This window comes from Natator depressus, chromosome 3 (genome assembly GCF_965152275.1).
Source record: "Natator depressus isolate rNatDep1 chromosome 3, rNatDep2.hap1, whole genome shotgun sequence".
NCBI classification, from domain to species: domain Eukaryota; kingdom Metazoa; phylum Chordata; order Testudines; family Cheloniidae; genus Natator; species Natator depressus.
In genome coordinates, this window is record NC_134236.1 from 92,276,358 (window position 1) to 92,300,121 (window position 23,764).

The following is a 23,764-nucleotide window of genomic DNA, read 5'->3' on the forward strand; positions in this document are numbered from 1 at the left end:
CTTGCAAGAAATGCTATAGTAATTGTCCAAAATATACTAGCTTACAATAATGTTGCTGGAATGTTTGTGGCCATTGTTGTAATGCTTTTTAAAATAAAAAAGTGTATATAGGCTCTTCTCACTAGCACTGGGACCATCTTTCAGCGAAGCAAACACAAATACAAATCCAAATGCTAACATGACATTGAAATTTGAAGTGTCATCTGACTAGAGCAGTGTAATACATGATTTTGGTAGGGGAAGTGGTAATGTGTTTAAAAGGATGAAATTATTATTATTTTCTTTTCAGAATACATTTTAAATGTCACAGTTCAGCACAACTGAAAAGACTGAATTAATTAGTCTGTCACATGAAAGAGCTATCCCCCTTTCTGTGTGGGAATGCAGTGTTTTGAAAGAGCACTAGAGACATCCCTCATCATACTTGACCTTTCCAGAAATCTGGCAGACAGATTGATGGGTAAGGCAACCAGCTGACACTATGCAGATAGGGCCTGCTGCAAGAGTGAGGGAATGACCACGTGGCTACAGAAGACCATGTTTTCATAACCTTTGTTTTATGACAAGACTAATGTATCTTTAGTTAAGGCGGAAGCTTGTCTTCCGCCATTTTGCCTGTCTCTTCATTTTGACTTCCCTAAACTTCATCAAAATTCAACCAGTCCTTCTGGAATTTCACAGGTATAATCTTATGACAGTTTTTTTTTTGCAGGGGGTGGGAGGGCAAGTTGAGGTAATCAGGCATGGTATTTGGAAATAGGATTAAAAATTAATGAGATGAGCTCATTTCTTGAATATTTGCCTAAATATTTTGGCTCATTAACTTTTAAACAACATCTAGAAACTCCAAATGTATTCTCATCCATTAATCTTGGTAAGAATTAACGCCTTTAGCTAGATTTAGAGTACCTGTTGGTAGAATTATTGCATTATTAAAATATTTTCCATGTCACTGCTGCAGAGTTCATAAACTCCTGGCATTGATGTGGAAGCAGCATACAGGAAACTAAATGGGGGTGGCTCTAAATTCTAATCTGGGGGAAATAGGCAGGGGCATAGTTCTATGGGAACTAGTCTGCAGATAAAAAAAGTGGGAGAAAGTTACAGAGGAAGAAACAGCCCACATAGCAGTCTAAAGTATGTTTCACAAATAAATCCATTCTACATGCCCACCCATGTAACACTGTCCTCATGATATGGAGAATAAGATGCAGGGAACCAAATGAGGTGATGAGGGTTATCTGGATTGGGAAGTTGCCTCATGAGTAAGTCTGTGCAGCTGACAAGCTCTGTTGATCCTTTCACTGAACGTATTTTTCAGTACTTGTGGGTATCCCAGTTTTCGGAGCCTGTCCTGCCATCCCAGTTGGTTTTATGAAAAGCAGCATTTTGCCTCACTTTTTGCCTCAGTAAAATCCTGTAGATGCTTTCCTCTTGTTGGCGACTCCTTCAGCTGGACAAAGGATCAACAGCTGTGGAGAAGGAGAGTGACTATGCTGACTTAGTCCAGTCATCCAGACCAGGTGGGTCTCATTATTTCCCATTCAGCACAGACAAAAAGACAGATTTCCTGAAGGGGGAAGCAGAAGAGATCCGGACTCACTTTCTTTCCTTCTTAACAGTAAGGTGGGAATTGAAGAGCAGAAAGTGGTACTGCAAAGGATTTTGAAGGAGTGACAAATGTGCAAAGCACAGAAAACCAGAGACAGGTGATGCTGACATTTCTTATATTTCCTGATCTTTTAAAAATATTTTTATCAGTGAGGTGGATTGCATTAAAACAGGATTGGAGGGGGGGGCAGGGGGGAGGGCTTATGGAGTAAGAAAAGCTGGAACAAGTCTGTCTTCACTTGAAGACAATCACTTTGTGACATCACAGTTGGTTGCTGTGGAGACATTTCCATGAGGCATCACAGACTTTTAAAGCCTATTTTATTTCCCTAAAGAGATCTCAGCAGACAAGGACACTAGGACTATAGAACTTCAAGATGAAGGCCCTTAACTTGCAGTGTGAATGTCTCTTTGGTATCTGTGCACATTAGTATACCATTAGAGGTTCTGATTTTGGTCAAGCAAAGTAGTAAACAAACTGAATTACTGTTTTAAAGTGCAAATAAACCTTGCAGAGCTATTTAAAATACATGTGTACATACTGACCTATTAGTATAGATGAATACATTTTAACTTCCCCTGTTGGGGAACAATTAAAGATACCCAGGCCTTAAACTGAATAAAGCACCTCAAAATGCAACAGTCAAAATTACTGACAAGGCATTTTAATGATATACAAGCATGATGATGGTCTTTGAACAAGAAGTCCCCTGAAAAACTGTGTTTGGAAGAGATGAGAAAAAGCTGACATTAAGGTCACATTGTTCCCCATAACTTTCCTATGCAAATACAAAATTAAAAGTTATCTTAATAAGTAATTTAGGATGATACATATGTATTGAATTATGATATTCAAAGATGAAGAATTGCTGATAGTAAAAATAAGTGTTATGTGTTAGTTTGATGTTGATGTAATGTTAATGATTTATAACATAGAATGGAGAATGAGACACTTTATGAAAGCTTGGATAAATGTATAACTGGATATGTGTAGTATTAAACAGCACTGACTGGAGGAAAGCTAAGGAATAAATAATATGAAAAGATAAGAAACCAAGTAAAGAGGGGCCAAAGTCAGAGAACACTAGACTAGAGATTGAGTTGACCATGATGCTCTGGGACCCCAGCTAGATTAAAGTTCGCTTGTGTATGTTGACTGACAATGCAATCGCACCCACTGATTGCAGTTCAGACAGATATATCCTAAATGAGAAGCAGTGGGTACTGCCTGGTACAGCCAATGTCTTAATCTAGTTAACTGGTACTGTTACCTGAAAATGTTGAACTGTTACCATGGGAATTGCCTTTGATTGATATGTATATTGAAAGGCCTTAAGGAAAGTTGCCTGAGAAAAATGTATTTTTACAAACAGGTAACAAAACCTAACATAAGTTTGAGTTGGAACAGAAAAAAAGATAATTGAAAAGCATTGTTTAGTCCTATCTGTCCATGTGAAATATTTTAATCGGGGTACAATAAAGTATTTTATATCTACTGTCAAGACAGATCTCGTAGACCAATGAAAATACAATAGGTGGCCAACTTTGGCTGTGGTCTCAGATCCACTGTGTTAATCCAGTTGCCAGGATCCAAAATGGTCAATTTGTAGAGCAACATTTTAGACATCATAAATCCAGAATAAAATTTCTCTACACGAATCATTTCCTGCTGGTGATGTCATCTTTTCACGTACTATGCATTGTAATGCAGTGCACAGTTTCCTCTACTGTAGTGTAGAGGAAACTAGATTTCACATACGTTTGGACAGGTGTACCATTTTTTAGCGGCAATAATCTAAATTCCCTGTCAGAATAAGCATACTTGCACCTGTAATGTATCTGCCTGGGAAGAAAGTTGCCTGTCGCGTATAAGATCATTACCTACGCTGTCATCAACAGCTTGCAGTGTCAATTTTATTAATTGCCTGTACATGTGAATTGCCTCTAAAAAAAATGGTACACCTGTCCAAAAGGTGTGTGAAATCTAGTTTCCTTTTGCAAAATGTTCACTGGGACCATAAGCCATGAATAGCTGCAGTATTTCACAAATCTGTTGATGTTCATTGATTGTGAAATTACACAATAATATATAGATTATTTTTTTTTGCCCCCTTTCCCACTTAGTCTCCTGAAACATACGCTATTTCACTAGCTTAAGGAGATCAGAGGAAGGAAGGATCATCTTGTGGTTAAGGCACAAGCCTAGGACTCAGGAATTTTGGGTTCAGTTCCAAACTCTGCCATAGCTTTTGTATGTGACCTTAGAACAGGGGTTCTCAAACTTCATTCTACCGCAGCCCACTACTGACAACAAAATTACACAACCCCAGGAGGGGGGACCGAGGCCTGAGCCCGCCTGAGCCTTGCTGCCTTAGATGGGGCAGGGGCAAAGCCTGAGCCCAAACATCCTGGACAGGGGGCCAAAGCCCAAGGGCTTCAGCTCCAGGTAGAGGGCCTGTAACCTGAGCCCTGCTGCCAGGGCTGAAGCCCTCAGGCTTTGGCTTCAGCCCTGGTGACCCCATTAAATGGGGTCCCTGACCCACAGTTTGAGAACCGCTGCCTTAGACCAGGTTAGGTACCTAATTTCCGTTGATTTCAAGGAAGTGCAAGGATTTCAGTAGAAGTTAGGCACCTAAGTACTTTGAGGATCTGGGTCATAGCCCATAATTCAGCAATGTGCTTAAAAATGTGTGTAGCTTGCTGAACTTGGGCCTTTATCCCTCAGTTCCCAGGCTACTAATATTTCCTGTCTGTCTTGATTATTTAGATTATAAATTCTTTGGGACAGGGACTTGCCCTTCCAATATTTATACAAAGCACAACAGGGCACTGAGACACTACTATGAACCAGCCAGTGACTGTTGCTTCTCTTTCTTCTGCGTATTTACAACCTGCCAGGGAGCTGAGACTCCATTAAACCTTGTTGGGAGTATACGGCCAAGGCACAGCCTCTTGAATTTTATTTTTTGCTATGTCATTTCCACTTCAGTGGAAAGTTGGTTTGGTTGAGTCCTGAGTAAAAATGATTCAGCAAAAGAGGAAAAGCTATTTCCTTAACAGGTCTGGGCTTCCTCTGGAAGAGTTTGAATTCTTCTCTCTAAGGAGACCATCGTTAGAGAAATGCATGTTTTAGGAATAATGGGGTAATCAATTTTAAGTTCAAAAGAGCAGTTCTTACCCAATTTGTCTCTTTCATGCCTCTGTCACGTTTTCCCATTTAAAAGTATGTGTGTTTCTCCATCTAGAGGATATAATTAAGAGTAAGGTAAACAAAAAGACCAAACATGCAGCCTCCATTACAAAGAGGACACTGACTTGTTGTGTAACATTCTTCATCTGAATGCAAACTTAAAATGGAAGTTGCCTCAACAGCCTCTGTAGCCGGAGCTTCTCTTATCTCATCTCTGAAGTGCAGTAACAAGAACTCAGTACGACTTCTCCTTTCAGTTCCATAGCTACAGACCCCAGAGTTCTATATTGACTTTCGATACTTATATAAGTGCATAATCTCAGTCATGCCTTTCAATGTCACAATAGTATTCCTGCAACCTTGCCCCACGCTAGTTCCCTGCCAGTTTCATCAGAGGCTAAGCATTTCAAGAGCATCAGCGGGTATAAATTAAACTTAAACTGGCTTCCATCTCTTCTGTGTTTCCATAGCTTTAAGGAAAAAAAATTACTTTTCTCGGATTCAGATTCACAGCACAAAACCACCACCCCATTTATGCACTCTGCACTGCATTCTACTGCCGTTGTCTGATTACTAAGTTGCAATTGATTCAGTAGACAGCAAATTGAAAATTATGTCAGGCTTCTCCATAAAATTGCCTCCAATATTGGGTGCATTAGGCAATGCTTAGTATTGACAGAGAGCTGTCAGGCTGCTGCCTCCTTTGCCAGGCTGTCAGGTACTAATGACTGCTAGGAGAAATTAAAGTGTACCTAGAATAACTATAGGTGCTAGCAGATCCCGCTAAACAATGGCAAAAGAAATGAGAGTGGCTTTGAGACATAGGGAGATTTCTAGCCTAACAGAAATGTCACTTCATGTTAAATAAGCCTGGATGCTTAATTGGCATTATTGCTAAATAGTGATTGCAGGATTTACTGTCCATAAACTTGTCATGGCAATCAGCCTGCTTGTACTTAAGGGGATTCTATTATATAATAGGATTGCTGGAAACAATGTAAAAAGAAAAGGAGTACTTGCGGCACCTTAGACTGACAAATTTATTAGAGCATAAGCTTTCGTGAGATACAGCTCATAAATAAAGGGAAGGGTAAACCCCTTTAAAATCCCTCCTGGCTAGAGGAAAAATCCTCACCTGTAAAGGGTTAAGAAGCTAAAAGGTAACCTCACTGGCACCTGACCAAAATGACCAACGAGGAGACAAGATACTTTCAAAAGCTGGGAGGAGGGAGAAAAACAAAGGGTCTGTGGTTGTCTGTGTGATGCTTTTGCCGGGGACAGAACAGGAATGGAGTCTTAGAACTTAGTAAGTAATCTAGCTAGGTATGTGTTAGATTACGATTTCTTTAAATGGCTGAGAAAATAGCTGTGCTGAATAGAATGACTATTCCTGTCTGTGTGTCTTTTTTGTAACTTAAGGTTTTGCCTAGAGGGATTCTCTATGTTTGAATCTAATTACCCTGTAAGGTATCTACCATCCTGATTTTACAGAGGTGATTCCTTTACTTCTATTAAAAGTCTTCTTGTAAGGAAACTGAATGCTTTTTCATTGTTCTAAGATCCAAGGGTTTGGGTCTGTGGTCACCTATGCAAATTGGTGAGGATTTTTACCAAACCTTCCCCAGAAAGTGGGGTGCAAGGGTTGGGAGGATTTTGGGGGGAAAGATGTGTCCAAACTCTTTTTTCAGGAACCCAGATAAAGTTTGGTGGTGGCAGTGGAAATCCAAGGGCAAAGGGTAAAATAATTTGTACCTTGGGGAAGTTTTAAGCTAAGCTGGTAAAAGTAAGCTTAGGAGGTGTTCATGCACGTGCCCACATCTGTACCCTAGAGTTCAGAGTGGGGAAGGACCCTTGACAGATGCATACAGTGGAAAATATAGTGGGGAGATTTATATACACAGAGAACATGAAACAATGGGTGTTACCATACAGACTGTAAGGAGAGTGATCAGGAAAGGTGAGCTATTACCATCAGGAGAGCAGGGGGGGGACCATTTGTAGTGATAATCAAAGTGGGCCATTTCCAGCAGTTTACAAGGACAGTAGGAGGGAAAATAAACAAGGCGAAATAGTTTTACTTTGTGTAATGACCCATCCACTCCCAGTCTTTATTCAAGCCTAAGTTAATTGTATCCAGTTTGCAAATTAATTCCAATTCAGCAGTCTCTCGTTGGAGTCTGTTTTTGAAGTTTTTTTGTTGAAGAATTGCCACTTTTAGGTCTGTAATCGAGTGACCAAAGAGACTGAAGTGTTCTCTGACTGGTTTTTGAATGTTATAATTCTTGACATCTGATTTGTGTCCATTTATTCTTTTACGTAGATACTGTCCAGTTTGGCCAATGTACATGGCAGAGGGGCATTGCTGGCACATATCACACTGGTAGATACGCAGGTGAACGAGCCTCTGATAGTGTGGCTGATGTGATTAGGCCCTAAGATGGTGTCCCCCAAATAGATATGTGGGCACAGTTGGCAACGGGCTTTGTTGCAAGGGTAGGTTCCTGGGTTAGTGTTTTTGTTGTGTGGTTGCTGGTGAGTATTTGCTTCAGGTTGGGGGGCTGTCTGTACACAAGGATTGGCCTGTCTCCCAAGATCTGTGAGAGTGATGGGTTGTCCTTCAGGATAGGTTGTAGATCCTTGATGATGCATTGGAGAGGTTTTAGTTGGGGGCTGAAGGTGATGGCTAGTGGCGTTCTGTTATTTTCTTTGTTGGGCCTGTTCTGTAGTAGGTAACTTCTGGGTACTCTTCTGGCTCTGTCAACCTGTTTTTTCACTTCAGCAGGTGGGTGCTGTAGTTGTAAGAATGCTTGTGCTACATTGATGACATCTTCATCATCTGGACCCATGGAAAAGAAGCCCTTGAGGAATTCCACCATGATTTCCACAATTTCCATCCCACCATCAACCTCAGCCTGGACCAGTCCACACAAAAGATCCACTTCCTGGACACTACAGTGCTAATAAGCGATGGTCACTTTTATCACTGCATTTATATACACCAGGATCCTAACAAGGGCAGTCAGGACCAAGGGTCAGAGCAGGGTCAAACCGGAGACTGGGAGTTGTAGAGGAGCTCATAGTTAGGTTACTAGCTAGGTTAACACCAAGGGTGAGACTCCAGGTCAGGTTTCAGGCTCCAGATCAGGAGGCAAAATCCAAATCAAGAGCAGGAGTGGTCATAGCAGCTATAGGAAATCCACACTATTGCTTCGACACTTCCTGGAATGCCCCTTAGGTTTATATGGAGTGAGGAGCCAATCAGGAGCCATGAGGCTGCTGCCTGTCAGACCCCTTGAGGCAGGACTTCTCATGGTCTGTGCCTAAAGAAGGTTGTGGGTGGTGGAACAGAAGGTAATGACAGCTGCTGCTACCTACCACAGTGCTGCAAGCGTGCATTTAAATTGTTCATAATTACTGTATCCTTCAGGAAAGACTTATCCCCTACAAGAAAACTTTTTGGAAATCAGAGGCACTTTCCTCCTTTCCAGGAATTCAAAACTGAAATTTGTGGTGTAGCGAGAACATTAATCTAATTGGCATCTAGGGCCTGAGTCCATGAATAATGAGTGCAGTACTACTTGTGCACTGGCATGTGAAATGAGAGAGCAGTTTATGCACCTGAGTAGGAAAAATAAATTCACTTAACAGCAAAAAGTCATTTATATCATGTATGAGAAGTTGATAATCTATAATAAGCTTCCTAAGCAATGAATCTGAAAGGCATTCTTTATTATTCTTATTAGTATTGCAGTAATGCCATAGATGGCCCATGAGGCTTACATGCGAGTGCTGGAAGCTCCCTAGGGGTGTGGAGGGGGGCCACTGGCCCCTCCTGCCCACTCCCCTCGAGGGCCCCTTTCCCAGAAGGCCCCTCCCACCCACTTCCCTCTGCCCCCTGCTGAGGTCCCACCCTCCCACCTCATGCTCCTCTCTGCCTCTTCTTCTGAGGACCCCCTGCCACTCACTCTGCTCCACCCCCTCCCCTGAGGGCCCCCCCGCCTGCTGCTTGCTCCTCTCCACCCTCTTATTGGAACAGGGGTTGCCATCACAGGGCCATGGCCCCATCACTTTTTCCTGCCCCAGGCAAGCGGTGGGGCCTCGGGGGAAGAGGCGGAATGAGGGCGGGGCCTCAGGGGAAAAGGTTGAGTAGGGCAGGCTGGAGCACAGGCAGGTGTGGGGAGGCCTCGGGGGAAGAGGGGGAGTGAGGGCAAGGCCTCAAGGGCCAGGCCTAAAGGGAAGAGGCAGAGCCTGGGCATGGCACAGCATGGAAGGGGCCACAGTCAGGGTGCTGGTGGCCTCCCCCACTTCTATGGAGCTTCCCTTCCAGCACTCCAACAGCAGTGGCAGGCCAGCACACCTCTGGAGGGGTGACCCACACTACATCTGCAGCATTTCCCCTCTGCTTGGATGACCTTTTGCAGGAGCTGGGGGAGCTTAGTCTCCCCATCCTCTTATACGCACCTCTCATAAGTAACACCAAAGGATTGCAACCAGGATCAGGGGCTCGGTTCATAGATTTGATTCCTAGATTATTGTACTAGGAGGGACCACTGTGATCATCTAATCTGACCTCCTGTAGAACACTGGGCATCGGATTTACCTGAATTAATTCCAATTTGAACTGAGCAGATCTTTTAGAAAAACATCCATTCTTGATTCTAAAATTGCCAGTGATGGAGCATACATCATAACCTTTGATAAATTGTTCAAATTACCCTCACAGTTAAAAATTTGCACATTATTTCCAGTCTGAATTTGTCTAGTATCAACTTCCAGCCATTGGATCTTGTTACACCTTTCTCTGGTGGCCAGAAGAGCCCATTATCAAATATTTGATCCCCATGTTCATACTTAAGCTATGATGGAGTCACCCCTTAACCTTCTCTTTGTTAACCTAAATAGACTGAGCTCCTTTAACATTATAATAATAACAAAAAATAATAATACCCTGTGACTGGGTGTGACTCACCACTGCAGCACCTCCTGCTGGCTGTCCTGGGGATTAGGTCTGCTCACCAGTGCACCTACTTCTGGTGATGTCTCGACACTGTCACTTCAGCTCTAGGACCCATGTCACTCCAAGGACTGCAGCAGACACAGCCCTCTGGCTGTGCTGCATTCTGTACTCCCCCTTTTCAGGGGACAATATTACAGTCCCTCAATCCACCCACTTCCTCAGTGGTGCATGGGGATGGAGGGAACCCAGACTTGCCCACTACTCTGGGTCCCAGACCAGGGACCCTGTAGAAGACTGCTGCTTGCGGTGCCCCCTCCAACTCCTTAGTAGATTTCCCTGTGCCGCTTCCCCACAGACCCACTACCCACTTTGACCTTGCCTCAGCCTGCAAATCTCCACAGCCCACCAGGAGCTTCCTTTAGCTCCCTGGGTTACTGTCTGCAGCACTGCTCTGGCCAGGGTGCTTGCTGCCTTCAGCCTGCAAGGCAACCAGTCCTCCTCCCTCCTTGAGCTCCAGGGAGTGACAGAGGCTGCTCTGCAACTCTTCTTATATGGGCCAGCCCAGCCCTGATTGTCTGCTCCTTGCAGCCACTCTCTAATTGGCTGCCTCCTGTACAGCCTCCCTAGGGCTCTATTAACCCCTCATTGGCCAGTGTTGGGCAGATGCCCCATCAAATACCCCCTAGCTTTTATCTAGTTTTTCTCATCAGATGATCTTAAAGCATGTTTTTTTAATCCTTTTATTATCCTTGTGGCTCTTCTCTGAACCCCCTCCAATTTACAAACATCTTTCATGAATTGTAGACAATAGGATTCCAATAATGATTGGACCAGTACCAAATACAGATATAAAATAACCTCGCTACTCATACTGGAGAGTCCCCTGTTTATACATCCAAATCTTAGATTAGCCCTTTTGGCCACAGTCTTGCACTGAGAGCTCATATTCAGCTTATTATTCACCATAATCTCTGTCTTTTTCAGTGTCACTGCTTCCCAGGGTAGTCCCCCATCCTATAAGTGTGGACTGCAGTCTTTGTTCCTAGATGTATGGCTTTACCTTTGGCTGTATTTAAACACATACTGTTTGCTTGTGCTCAGTTTACCAATCAATTCAGGTTGCTCCGTATCAGTGTCTTGTCCTCTTCATTATTTGTCACTCCTCCAATTTTAATGTCATCTGCAAGCTTTATTAATGATGATTTTATGTTTTCTTCAAAGTCCTTAATAAAAATGTTAAATAGCGTGGGACCAAGAACTGCAGGGACCACACTACAAACACACCTGCTCAATTATGGTTTTACAATTACATTTTGAGACCTATCAAGTAGCTGGTTTTTAATCCATGTAATGTGTGCCAAGTTCGTTTTGTATCATTCTATTTTTTTTAAATCAAAATGTCATGCAGTACCAAGTCAAATATTTTACAGAAGTCCAAATATATTAAGTCAACACTATTAGCTTTATCAACCAAACTTATAAACTTATCCAAAAAAGATATCAACTTAATTTGACAGGATCCAGTTTTATAAACCCATGTTTATTGGCATTAATTAGATTACCCTTCTTTAAGCCAGGTTGTTTTTTTAGCTGATGCAATCTTCTTTCTCAAGGCCGTGGCTTTTTGGTCAAAAATAGGATGTTCTTAAACAATTTACAATTATCATTTAAATTTTTCTGATTAATTGCTTTCTTCTAACAGATTTGGCTCATAATTGTTTTCAGCTTTATCAAATTGGCCCTTTTAAAACACCAAGTATATACACTATTGGTTTGGACTTTATTCTATGCCCATAACAAATGTGATCAAGTCAACATGATCACTTGTGTGACACTGTATGGAATATGTTGGACACATTATGTTATCATTGATACCATTATTGTAAAATTGCAAGGAATCTGACCAGATGCACCTTGTAAGGTGTCAGTGAAAATGTTATGATTTGAAAAGTATCATAATCTTGTTTTTATGTTTGTATCACCTTTGTATTATGAGTTATGGATATAATAGGGTATATCAGTATTTCCAAACCTGTGCTGTGTTTCTGGGCGACGCCCCCAGAGAGAATAGCATCAGCACTAGGCCTGCTTGATGGCCCATCAAGGGACATCAGCTGCACAGTGAACCCATTGGAAGGAGCCAAGGACTCTTGGAAGGAGCCTGTGGAGAGAACTCTAAGGCCTTTCAGTGTCATGTGCTGGGAAGTTTATGTTTAAAACAAAGGAAGTACCAGACACATGGCAAAGGGGCTATAAAGGGCAGCTGCATCATCTCCATCTTGTCTTCCATCCTGCTTCTTACCTCTGGAGGAACTTTGCTACAAACTGAAGCTCTGAACAAAGGATTGAATGACCTATCCAAACTGTGGATGTATTTCAGAGGGACTTTCAAGCCAGCAAACTCACCAATACTGTTAAGAACCTGGGATATGGACTTTGAAGTCTTTGTATGTATATGACTGCTTTACCATTTAACAATTCTCTTCTTGTTCTTTCTTTTTTCCTTATAATAAACCTTTAGTTTTAGATACTAAAGGATTGGCTGGCAGCTTGGTATTTTGGGTTAGATCCAAACTCATATTGACCTGGTAAGGTGGCTGACCTTTTGGGGTCAGAAGAACATTTTGTATATGTGAGCAGAGTTTTAAAATAACTTCTCTCTGTACTGGACTGGCTGAGTGGAAGCCAGAGAACTGGAATACAATAAGGGGGCTGTGTGATTTTCTGTTTTTGCTTCTTGATAAGCAGTGTAGGGATTAGAAGCACAGTTTGTGACTGGTTGGGGAGTTTAACTTCAGTGTTACTCCTAAGACTGGTGGGTGTCTGTTCTCCCTTTTGCAGCCTGCCCTGACCTTTGCATTTCCAGTGAGGGCTACCCTAGGCACCCTGGGTCACAACTTGTACCTAAGCTACCACTTATTTTTAGTTCTGTAATGAATTTCTCTCTTTCTGACAAGGTGTGGTCTAATATAGAGTTTCCTCATGTTGGGTGCAACACTTTTTGAGTTAGGAAATTTTCATCTGTTATGGTTAGAAATTCCAAAGGTGTTTTAGTACTGGCAGCATGAGATCTCCAGCATACATCACTCAGACTAAAGTGCCCTATGATCATGCTGTTTTTTCCCCTACACATTATAGATAGGTGCTTAAGGAGCCAGTCATCCTGTTCCCTAATGTGATTTGGTGGTGTGCAGCAGACACCAAATAATATCCCATCTTGTGCTTTCTCTATTAAGACATTGATCCATGAGCATTCAAGATCATTTGCTTCCAAACTGTCAGTGAGTCAGAAACAGATAATGTCATTTTTTACATAAAATGCCTCTCCCCCATGCCTTTTGCCCGCTCAATCCTTCCTAAAGAAGTTATAACCATTGATTTTAACATTCAAGTCAGATGATTCATGCCACCTGGTTTCAGTAATACCAACCAGATTGAATTTATGGTCATAAGTGAGGAATTTAATTTCCTTTTGTTTGTTACTCTGACTCCTAACACTGGTGTATAGGCAATTAATGAATTACTTCTCTTACCATCTTTTAGTTTCTTGATTAATTTTGTTCTCAACATCATGATTTTGTGCTAAATGAGTGATCATTTGTTCCCTCTTTTTACATTTCACGTTATTTGTTTAATACCCTCATGAGTAGTCCAGCCTGCCTGCCCCTGAAAAGATTAGTTCTCCTCCCCCTGAGGTGGAAGCCGTTCAAACTATGCAGCCCCCTCTCCCCACAGAAGGTGGAGCAATGTGCCACGAAACCAAAATCCATCTACCTTACATCACTTACCTAGCCAGCAGTTCACTTCCAGAATCTTCCATCTTCCTTCACTTGTGGGACAGGAAAGATCTCTGAGAAGCTCACGTAGACACTCTTTTCCTTCTGCACCTTTGCAAACTCCCTGAAGTAATTAATAATCTATGAGTAAGGCCCTGCTTAATTTATGATATTGTGGAAATTGCAGAGCTCGCAATATTAGGCTTCCACCGCAATTTTGTCAGCCACTTAGGGCTGATAGTGAGAGCCCTGGCTACCATCTGCCTGGGGTTGAAACAGGAGCCCTGGCTGTCAGCTGGGGCTCCTGCTGTCAGCTCCCGGCAGCTGGTGGCCGGGGCTCCCACTGTCAGCCCCACGCATTAATGACTGTAATATAGTTGCAAAAAATGTCTGCTTATCAAAAAAGTTAGCAGGCATAACATAATATATGTTGTATTGTTCCAGCAAATTTTTCTTAAACAAATAGGTCTTCTCTGCCTTTTCCAAATTACCTCAATTAATAAAAGCTCATTATTACTTTTCCATGATTTTCCATGTTTTGTCTGCAACTCAGCCACAATTATTTGACAGTCATCCAGCGATTCAAGTAGGGCCTTATCTATGAGATATCTTATGAAGCAGTATCATTAGTGCCGATATGCATCATCACCAGTGGATCCTTATCCGCCAGCTTCAGAAATGTATCCAGTCTTTAACCATCCCGGTGTCCACGTGTCCCTTGCAAAACATTCTTTCCATTCTTCTTGGTATAGAATCACCCAGAAGGATCATCTGTCTTACTTGGTCTTCCTGTCATGTGAGGCACTACACAAACACAAAGAAAGACACTACACCTGCCCTGAAGTGCATGTAATTTAATTTCAACAAGACACAGAAAGTGGCTGCAACAAGAAATAGATGGGGAAGGAGGAGAAGGCTAACAGCAATAAAATGAAATGGATTAGAAATAGTACAACTTGATTATACCGAATTGTGAGCGGTTTTTTAATTTGTAACTGAATATCAGCTATCGCAGACTTTCAGCAACCTAGACAACATTAGTTTGCAGGAGAAATGGACAGATTGGCATTCAGGGGTGTTGTCACTGGAGTAAAGGAGGGAATGATGCAATCAGAGACAAGAGCAGATAAGTAGTGAAAGGTGAAGTTTGATGGGTCTTGAGGTTGAGTTTAATGTGGTAGAAAAGAAGGAGCCAGTGAAGAACTTCAAAGGGGTGAGACAGGGTCTCAATCTTAGGTCAGGAAAATGGTCTTCACAACTGCATTGTGTATGGCTGAAAAGAGGTTGGCTGATGGCATGTGGATCTCTTGGAGGCTAGAGATGGGAGTAGGGAAAGAAAAAATGATGAGATATTAGCAGCATTATGGAGGAAGAAGCAACTGAATTTGGACACAGTCTAGATTTGTAGGAGAGGGCGGAGTCAAAGATGATATTTGGGCTTAAGTGTCAGGGAGAACAGTGGTGGGGTCAATAGCCAAATAGAAGGGAGGATGTGGACAAGGCCTCGGAGATAAATTCAGGAGCTCAGTTTTATCCATGCTGAGTTGAAACTGTTGGTGGGACATCCAAGAGGAAGTGTGAGATGTAGGACTGGATGGATGATTACATGTCAGGAATGGATAAATAGATTTACTAGTCAGGTGGTAGCGGAGTTTGGTGAACAGATAAGATCACCGAAGGAAAGGGTATAGTGAGAGAGGAAAAAAGAAGGGGGCCAAGGATGGAGCTTTGCGGGAACCCCAAGGAAAGTGGGTGGGGTAAAGAACCCACTGAATGATACACTGAAGGAACAACCAGACATGTCAAAGGGCTAAAAGAGGATAGGAGTCATGAAAGCCAAAGGAGGACCGGATTTGGAGGACAAAGATGTGATAACTGTCAAAAGCTAAAGCACAAGATAAAAGAAAATGAGGCTAGAGCAGAGTCTCAGGGTCAAGCAGGAAGATGCCATTCAAGACTTTAGCAAGAGGAGTTTCAGTAAAGTGGAGAGGCTGAAAGCTGGACTGGAGGGGACTGAATGTTGAGTTGGAGAGAAAGCTGAGGCAGTGATTGTACACAACACATTCACTGAGTTCAGAGGCGAAGGGCAGAAGAGACATGAGGTTGTATTGGAGGACTTAGTGGGCTACAGGGAGAGCTTTTGGAGGACAGTGAAGAGCAGAATATGCTTGTATTGTAAGAGAAAGCAACCAGGGAAGAAACTGAGGTTAAGGCAGAGGGAGAGGCGTTACTAACATATTCAATATTACTGGTCTATTTTCCATTTTCATTTATAAAATGAACACATTTGTAAAGAGGAAAACAAAGGAGGGGGAGAATTTGGGGGGCCAAAGGGGAGCCTGGAGTGTCTGCTGGGGCAGTTGCATTGTGTAGAATTATTGTGAAGCTGCTGGTGAGTAGTAGCAGGAGAAATGCAACATTAATGTTCCTAATTGAGGGTCAGTGTGTGCAGCCCATCCGTCAGCATTTCCAGCCTTTCACGAGGGCAGAAGGGGGTTATGCCGATAGAGAAAAAAATCTGACTTTGGGGCATGAGAAACTGAAGATATATATCCTCAGGAGATCCTCCAGGCCAAAAGGAGTCCATGCTAATGCTCACTTTATGCAGAGCCTGTGTTCTGTGCAAAGCTTCTTGGAGGGCCATAGCATCAAGTTTTCCAAATGGTGTCCTTTTCCTTGTTATATTCTGTGCTGTTTTTCCCCTGCCTTTCAAAAATGTCTGCATAGCTGCGGTGCCTTTCCCCTTCTTCACCCTTCCCTGTTTTGTGCATGTGTGTGCAGCAGTCCATTGCTCCATTGTGGCCCTGGCTTGTGAAAAATAAAGGCACGAGCACCAGCGTAAGTGACCCTTATAAATTAAGACAACAGCGTTTCACCCCCCACAAACAGTGTTTCTCCCCCTCGTACCCCCCCACAAGAGCCTACCAGTTGGCAAGGCCATTTTGCATTAGCATTGTGTAGTGACCCCTGGCCCATTTATTAATACTCCCTCTGCCCTCTGAAGAAAGGGCTGACATGTGTCCTCCTGTTTTCCTTGCACTCACACTATACTTTCTTTCCTTGCCAAACCCTTTGGCACTCTAACTCATTTTATACTTACAGTGATTTTCTGCTGAGAGCTTAATGAGTGCAAAAGGGCACTTAAGACTTACAAACATCATAAGGCAAAATAAGTGCTGTGTGGGAGCCAAGCTAAAAATGAACAGAAATAGCAGCACCCAAAGGGAGGGGCAGATGGTGCAAGGCTAGCTTCCAAAAGCATCCAAATGCCTTAAAATAGGTTATCTTACCCTAAACATTTAATTTTTCTTTGTAGTTTATAGATTTCGATCTAGATATTTCCAATGTTCCCAGCACTAGGTTTAACAAGACACTCTGTTACATTGAAAAGGAGTACTTGTGGCACCTTAGAGACTAACCAATTTATTTGAGCATGAGCTTTTGTGAGCTACAGCTCAATGCATCCGATGAAGTGAGCTGTAGCTCACGAAAGCTCATGCTCAAATAAATTGGTTAGTCTCTAAGGTGCCACAAGTCCTCCTTTTCTTTTTGCGAATACAGACTAACACGGCTGTTACTCTGAAATCTGTTACATTGGCTAGCCCAGTGTAAAATCCTTTCAAAATAAGTTCACTGTTATACAGAGGAATATTTTTAATGCTTGGAAATCCCTTGAGAAATACTCAGCTCTTATTCTAGACTCTAACTCATTTTAGCAGATTAAAGTCCAGATTATCCCTTTCCCATGGAAAATCACATGGAAGGGAAGATGTTACTGACAAAGATTGATTCTCATTTCCAACTCAGCATTCTGCCTTATGCTCTCCTGCCAGAGAAAAAGCCAGAGCAGAGGAAGCAGTCAAAGGCCAATGCAGGCATTTCTCATGGAGGTCTGAGATTAGGAGACCCAAGAACATTTTCCTACAAATCTCAGGCTGTTTGTCTCCATCCAGGTCCCCTATCCCACTAGCAGCATGGCTGTTGCCTCTGCCACTCTATGGCCTAACCAGGGTGTATATAAGTTACCATGCTTGGAGCAGTAATAATTTATGCTGCCTATTGTGTCCTAACTTTTGCTTTCTTGAGAGGGGAACATGCTGAACAAAGTGACTGTTCAACTCCCTGGCCTTTGGCTGAAGGGACAAGAGCCACATGCAGAGTGGGTGAAGGGGCTCAAGATACCAGGTAACTGCCTTTTCCCCAAGACACACTTTCCACTGGATTGCTGTGATATTTCTTCTCTGCCTTTTCAGATGCCAGGAGCATATGGCCCTAAATTCTGATATTTTTTGGCTCTCCTGCTAGATTAAATGCTCATTTGAGTCCCATATGGTGGCAAAAGAGCCCAAGCCCAATGCCATTGGCCATTGCTTTGAAAACCTATGATTTCAAAGCAATGGCCAATGCTAAAATTGTCCAGATCTGTGTAAGTTTCTTCAGTGTATGTAAACAGGGGCTAAATGAGCTCTCCCCCTGACATCTAGTGAGGAGCTGGAGGAAAAGACTTCAGGACAGACCATGTTTGTAGATACACTCCCACAGTGCCTAGGTGCACAGCCTGATGGAGCTGCTTTGTCAAAATGATCACTTTGGGCTGATGTTGGGTTACAAATCACTTTAGTACTGAGTACCGGGGTAATGAAATGCTATCCTTATTGTATAAGTAAAGGGCAGCAGAACTGTAATTAGCCTGTCATGATTGAGGGTGTCACCCTAAAGGTTAAGATTAAACTCGATAAATTTATGGAGGAGATGGTATGATGGGATAACATGATTTTGGTAATTAACTGATCTTTAAATATTCATGGTAAATAGGCCTAATGGCCTGTGATGGGATGTTAGATGGGGTGGGATCTGAGTTACCCAGGAAAGAATTTTCTGTAGTATCTAGCTGGTGAATCTTGCCCATATGCTCAGGGTTTAGCTGATCACCATATTTGGGGTCGGGAAGGAATATTCCTCCAGGGCAGATTGGAAGAGGCCCTGGAGGTTTTTCGCCTTCCTCTGTAGCATGGGGCACGGGTCACTTGCTGGAGGATTCTGTGCTCCTTGAAGTCTTTTTAAGCCACGATTTGAGGACTTCTATAGCTCAGACATAGGTGAGAGGTTTTTTGCAGGAGTGGGTGGGTGAGATTCTGTGGCCTGCATTGTGCAGGAGGTCGGACTAGATGATCATAATGGTCCCTTCTGACCTTAGTATCTATGAATCTACAGGGGTAATGAAATGCTATCCTTATTGTATAAGTAAAGGGCAGCAGAACTGTAATTAGCCTGTCATAATTGAGGGTGTCACCCTAAACTTAACCTCACTTGCTAAGCAGGGTGTAGAGATGCCAAATCCCAGTGGAGATGAAGGTGGGGACAGGTGTTCCTACTTAGGGGTCGGAACTCCACCTGAAGAGTCCTGGACACCATTTAACCTTCCCCTCTACAGGGTTTAGACAGAGCTGCTTAGACTCAAGTGAGAGTCATTGTTTCTGTTCAATGATTACTAGAGCTCAGTCGCTGTTAAGCAGGTCTCGAGGCTATCCATTAGACCTGGTGTAGGGGCAGCAGTGAAATGAAAGACAATGCATAGACTGTACCGGCAGTGAGGTTTCCTGCTACTCGGTGAAGTCCTAAGAGCTGAAATCACTAAAGACCTGCGTTAAGTGGTGGAACCTTAGAACGGGGGACTACAGAAGGGACAGTGAGCATCCAATAATGGCATCATAGTGACCAGTGGCAGCAGAGAAAATCAGTCACAGCAAATGACCAGTGGCAGGAGAGAAAAGCACCAGAGGCAGCAGCAAACCCGCCAGTTGCAGAGGTGCCCAGTGACCACAGAGACATTGCTGGACACCCCCTCTCCCTTTCAGGGGTGGAGGCAAACCCCTGTGAACAGACATCTGAACTCTGGGTCCTCGCTAATGAAGGACAGCCAACAGTGAATGGGGTGCAGTGGAGGGAGAGGGGAGTGATGTGTTAAAGGGACATTCATTCATCGGACTTTCTACCTGAAAGGTGGGAAACTGAGGTAAAGGACACTGCCCAATGCACTGTGGTGTCAGGTTTGTTTATGGTGGCAAGCTTTTGAATGTGGTTGTGGTGTTTTCCCAGACTAATGCTTGGTTCTTTTTCCCTTTTAATAAAAGTTCTCTTTTGTTATACCGACTCAATTCTTGAGAGTGGGGAAGTATTGCCTCTTAGAGGCACCCAAGGGTGGTGGTTAATTTTTTTTAGATTACTGGGTAAGGGCTCGAGCTGGTTATGCTTTGTATTATTAAGAGGAACCCCTAGATATTGAGCATGGCCTTGTTGCTGCCAATTCCACCTGACAGAAGGGTTATATTTAAAAACTGAAATCTGGCTATTTTTGTTGAGACAGCTTGAAGTTTCCTTGTGCAGAAGCTTGCTGGACTTTATATGCACCAAGAATTACACAAGCTTATTTCAATGGGAATGGTTCCCTGGATGAGCGTTGCCTCTTACATAACAGCTTCCCAAATATCCATGTTAAAAGTAACAAAGTAACTTCTACACAGGAAGACTCAGCAAGGGTTAGTGAACTCTTGAAGAGAAGAAGCCACTTGCTATTAAGTATGAAAACATGGATCTCATTAGTTGTTTGTATCGCACAGATTTCAATCCTAAAAGACATTCAAGAGCAAGGAAAAGGCAAATGTCACTCTTCAGAAATATTAATTGCTGAGGCTTTGCAGACCTTAGAGTGACCAGAGGGTGGAAGTATAGAGTTATTAGTCTTTTCACTAGCTTAGCAAACACTACAGACTTCATGAGCATGTATGTAGCTACCATAAGTGATATATGAGATACCAAAACTATCACCTGTTTTAAGTATAGGAAAAAAATCTCTGGTATTTCAGGTCTCACTGTGTGGAAAAAGTGTGGCAGAGATCTTACTCTATGACCTTAGCCAAGTGCCTTACAGAAAATTCCAAAATAAAACGTTCCACCTTATGCATTTCTCCCCATGGGAAAAGGATGAGAAAACAAACATGTAACAAATGCTTAATGTACTGGCAGGTGCTCAAATAGTATGTTGATAAACACAGAATGAGAACCTACAGAGAATAGAATTTCTGTGCCTTCAGTTTCCCTCCCTGTACAACTGGCATAATCTTTGTAATGTGCAGGTCCAATGAGATAGAGACATAGAACTGGATGTTATCTGCAAGGTAACAGCCCACACCACTTTTTATAGCCGCTGACATACTCACATACAGCACCTATAATGAAACAGAACTCTGTATTACCTTGCAGGAAAAACCCACAAAGGGCAGAAAAGCAATCTCCCAGTACTACCTTCTGGATCTTTTAAGAGACAAAGGAGCTCTATCTATGCTAGGACCTTCAGGCATGTCAACAAAACCTTGTGGTCAGCGGATTCAAAGGCAGCTGATGGTCTATACTAATTCTTTAAACAACAGGAGAGGCGTTGCATTCTCTCTGCCATAAAGAGTGTTATTAGTATTGTCCACTTTTGGTTGACAGCTTTGACAGCTTTCTGGGCCTAGTCTAACTGGTAAAAAAAGCCCTTTGAGGGGCAGTGGATCAGTCTTAAACAGATGGATTTAAACTTTTCCTAGTTGTAAAAATGTAATGGACAAATCCAAACCTGACCCATGAAAATTACAGGCACACTTTTTCAGGAGGGTTACACTCTATACTTGGGACAAGATCCTGAAATATCACAAGAGAAGTCTGCCTGCATCCCCACTGACAGCAATGCTATAAACTCAAACAGTTGTGCTCACTGCCTTTTCAGAATTTTACATAGCAGTGGCCATCTATCCTACCACAACTCTTTATTAACAGCATATTCAGAGCGCCACAGAAAAAAATGCATCAAGGAGAAATATGTCCAGTTTTCCAATATCTGCAGATGGAATATTATGCCACATATAAATCAAGCTCTGAATAAATTTGCAGGTCACCAAAGGAGATTGGAAATACTGTTTTTGGTGAAAAGTCCTGTGAAAGGGTTTATATCAAGAATATACAAAGCTCTGAAAAACCTCCTATGAATCGAAGGAACACTGGGCAAGACGGGCTTCTGACACAGCCCTTTTCACCAACCTGGTGGCTTAAAGGGGCAATAATGCTATCCTAACTTGAAAGCTGAGATTTCTCCACAGGTGGAAATCACTAGGTGATATAGAAGAATGGCAGAGGTTTGGTCAGATTGGTGCTGTGCTCTGGCAATCCTTAGGAGGCATACTGCCCTGTTGGGGACCATTACCATCTCATGAAAGTCACAGCAGTCCTGAGGTGGCTCTAATTTGTTCCAGGGGCCAACACAGCATCTATTGCAGAAGTGGGATCTGCACTGAACACTGCTCAGCCAGATATAAGGATTCTCAGAAAGGTAGAGAAGAGACCTGCAAATAATTTTTTCCTAATAAAGACTGTAACAAGGTTAGGTTATACATGCTGAATTGTTCTAATTCCTTTTTGTGTCTAGTGACACAACTTAAAATAGCATTTCAGATTTACCCCTCCCAGGTAATTAGAATAATATTTCCTCCAACTGCTGCAAAAACTGCTTTGACAGAGGTTCTTCATCCCTGGAATATCATGCTCTTTTATAACCAATTACATTCAGATTTCCTGTGTTCCAATCCAGTGCCTTAGCCACAAGACCAGTCTTCCTCTGTAATTATACTGCTGTCTGTACGGCATCATTCTATTTATACTTGTGCAGCTTTTAAATCAGGTTTCAATAAAAAAATTGATTTAAAAAGACGGAAGGAAAACGGAATACTTGTGAGGATGAGTCAAGGGGAGCAGGCTTTTAGGAACCATTGTATCAAAGACAAAATAATAGCAGTGTCCTACCATATCATCAGTAATGGTCTGTTGGATGAACAGCATTTTTCCTAGCAACTCTCTGAAACCTTATTGGTTCAATTAGTCTTTGGGACAGACCAATAAAATAGTTCTCTCCCACAAGAGAAAAAATGGAGACAGTAATTGTTCTTTATATTAATTATGTTGCAATAGCTTTTACAAGCCTTGGCCATGTTTGGGGCTAGGTACACTATATGCACACAATAAAAGTTAGTCCCTGACCTAAAGAGCTTACACTCTAAATAGATAAGACAGGCAAGGGGAGATAGAACTATTACACCACCTCCAGCCCCAACTGAAAGGCAAGTTTTATTAGAACAATGAATATTGCAAATGGGGCAAAGTATTTAAAATGTGTGACTGAGTTTATAAATGCAGATTTTTCTCTTTAGTACCCCATCTAAAATACATGTAGAATCAGACACTGTCTGTGGAGCTACTGATTAAAATGCAGGCTGATCTGTGTTAAGCAAATAATATTTAGGAAAAGGTTGAGCATCTTGATTTCCTGTCATGTTAACATTTATTAGTGAGTGGAGAGTTCACTTCATGAAAAGCATTACAGTAAGAGCCCAACTTTCCTCTCTGTGCAGTATTCATCATTCCTGTGTGTATTCTTGTAGGGGCAGGGGTTAGGCCAGCGTTGTCACCCCTGCTTGACAGGAAATGTCTGACTGACAGCAGCGTGTAGGCAAAGCTCCAGTGGTAGAAGGGTCTTCCCGTTTGCAGGAAAATGGTTAAGGAATAGGTTTGCCACATAACTAGAGCTGTCTCATTAGTAAATGCACATGGATGATGAAGATGTCCTGACCAACACACCTCTTAGCAATTTTTAAACATTTCTCTTGTGATGAGTGACCTTCCTCAACACTGAAGTCAATTCTAAAGTGAGAGCAGGGGCCACAACAGGCCTTGCCAGAACTTCCGGCTATTGTCCCCCAGCCTAGATGACAACGTATGTACGAGGAGAGCCTGGAGGCAAGGGGATTGTATGAGGAAGGTGGGAGTGACTTGTCCAGCCCAAACACTCAGATAAGCATCCAAATGCTGAACCTTTTTAAAAATTGGTATTATGGTAACACTAGATGTCTCAGGCAAGATTAGCGGCCCATTGTACCAGGCACTGTGCAGCACAAACACCAAGGGCTTGTCTACGCTTAAAATGTCGCAGCTGTGCCGCTATAGCGCTTCAGTGAAGGCACTACCTGAGCCGATGGGAGAGCTTCTCCTGTTGGTGTAGGTACTCCACCTCCCTGAGAGGTGGTAACTAGGCTGACAGGAGAATTCTCCCATGGCTCTAGCACTTTCTATGTCGGGGGACTAGATAGGTTTAACTGAGTCGCTCAGGGGTGTGGATTTTTCACACCTTTGAGCAACATA

At 42.6% G+C, this 23,764-nt stretch overlaps 1 long non-coding RNA gene across 1 annotated transcript in view; it reads right to left on the reverse strand.

Annotated features, from left to right (window-relative positions):
- Positions 1-23,764, reverse strand: part of LOC141983972 (uncharacterized) — a 50,306-nt gene that overhangs the window by 23,877 nt on the left and 2,665 nt on the right. The window contains exon 2 of the long non-coding RNA XR_012638592.1: positions 4,790-4,852. This is a non-coding gene — a long non-coding RNA (uncharacterized LOC141983972). The remainder of the gene's footprint in view (positions 1-4,789; positions 4,853-23,764) is intronic.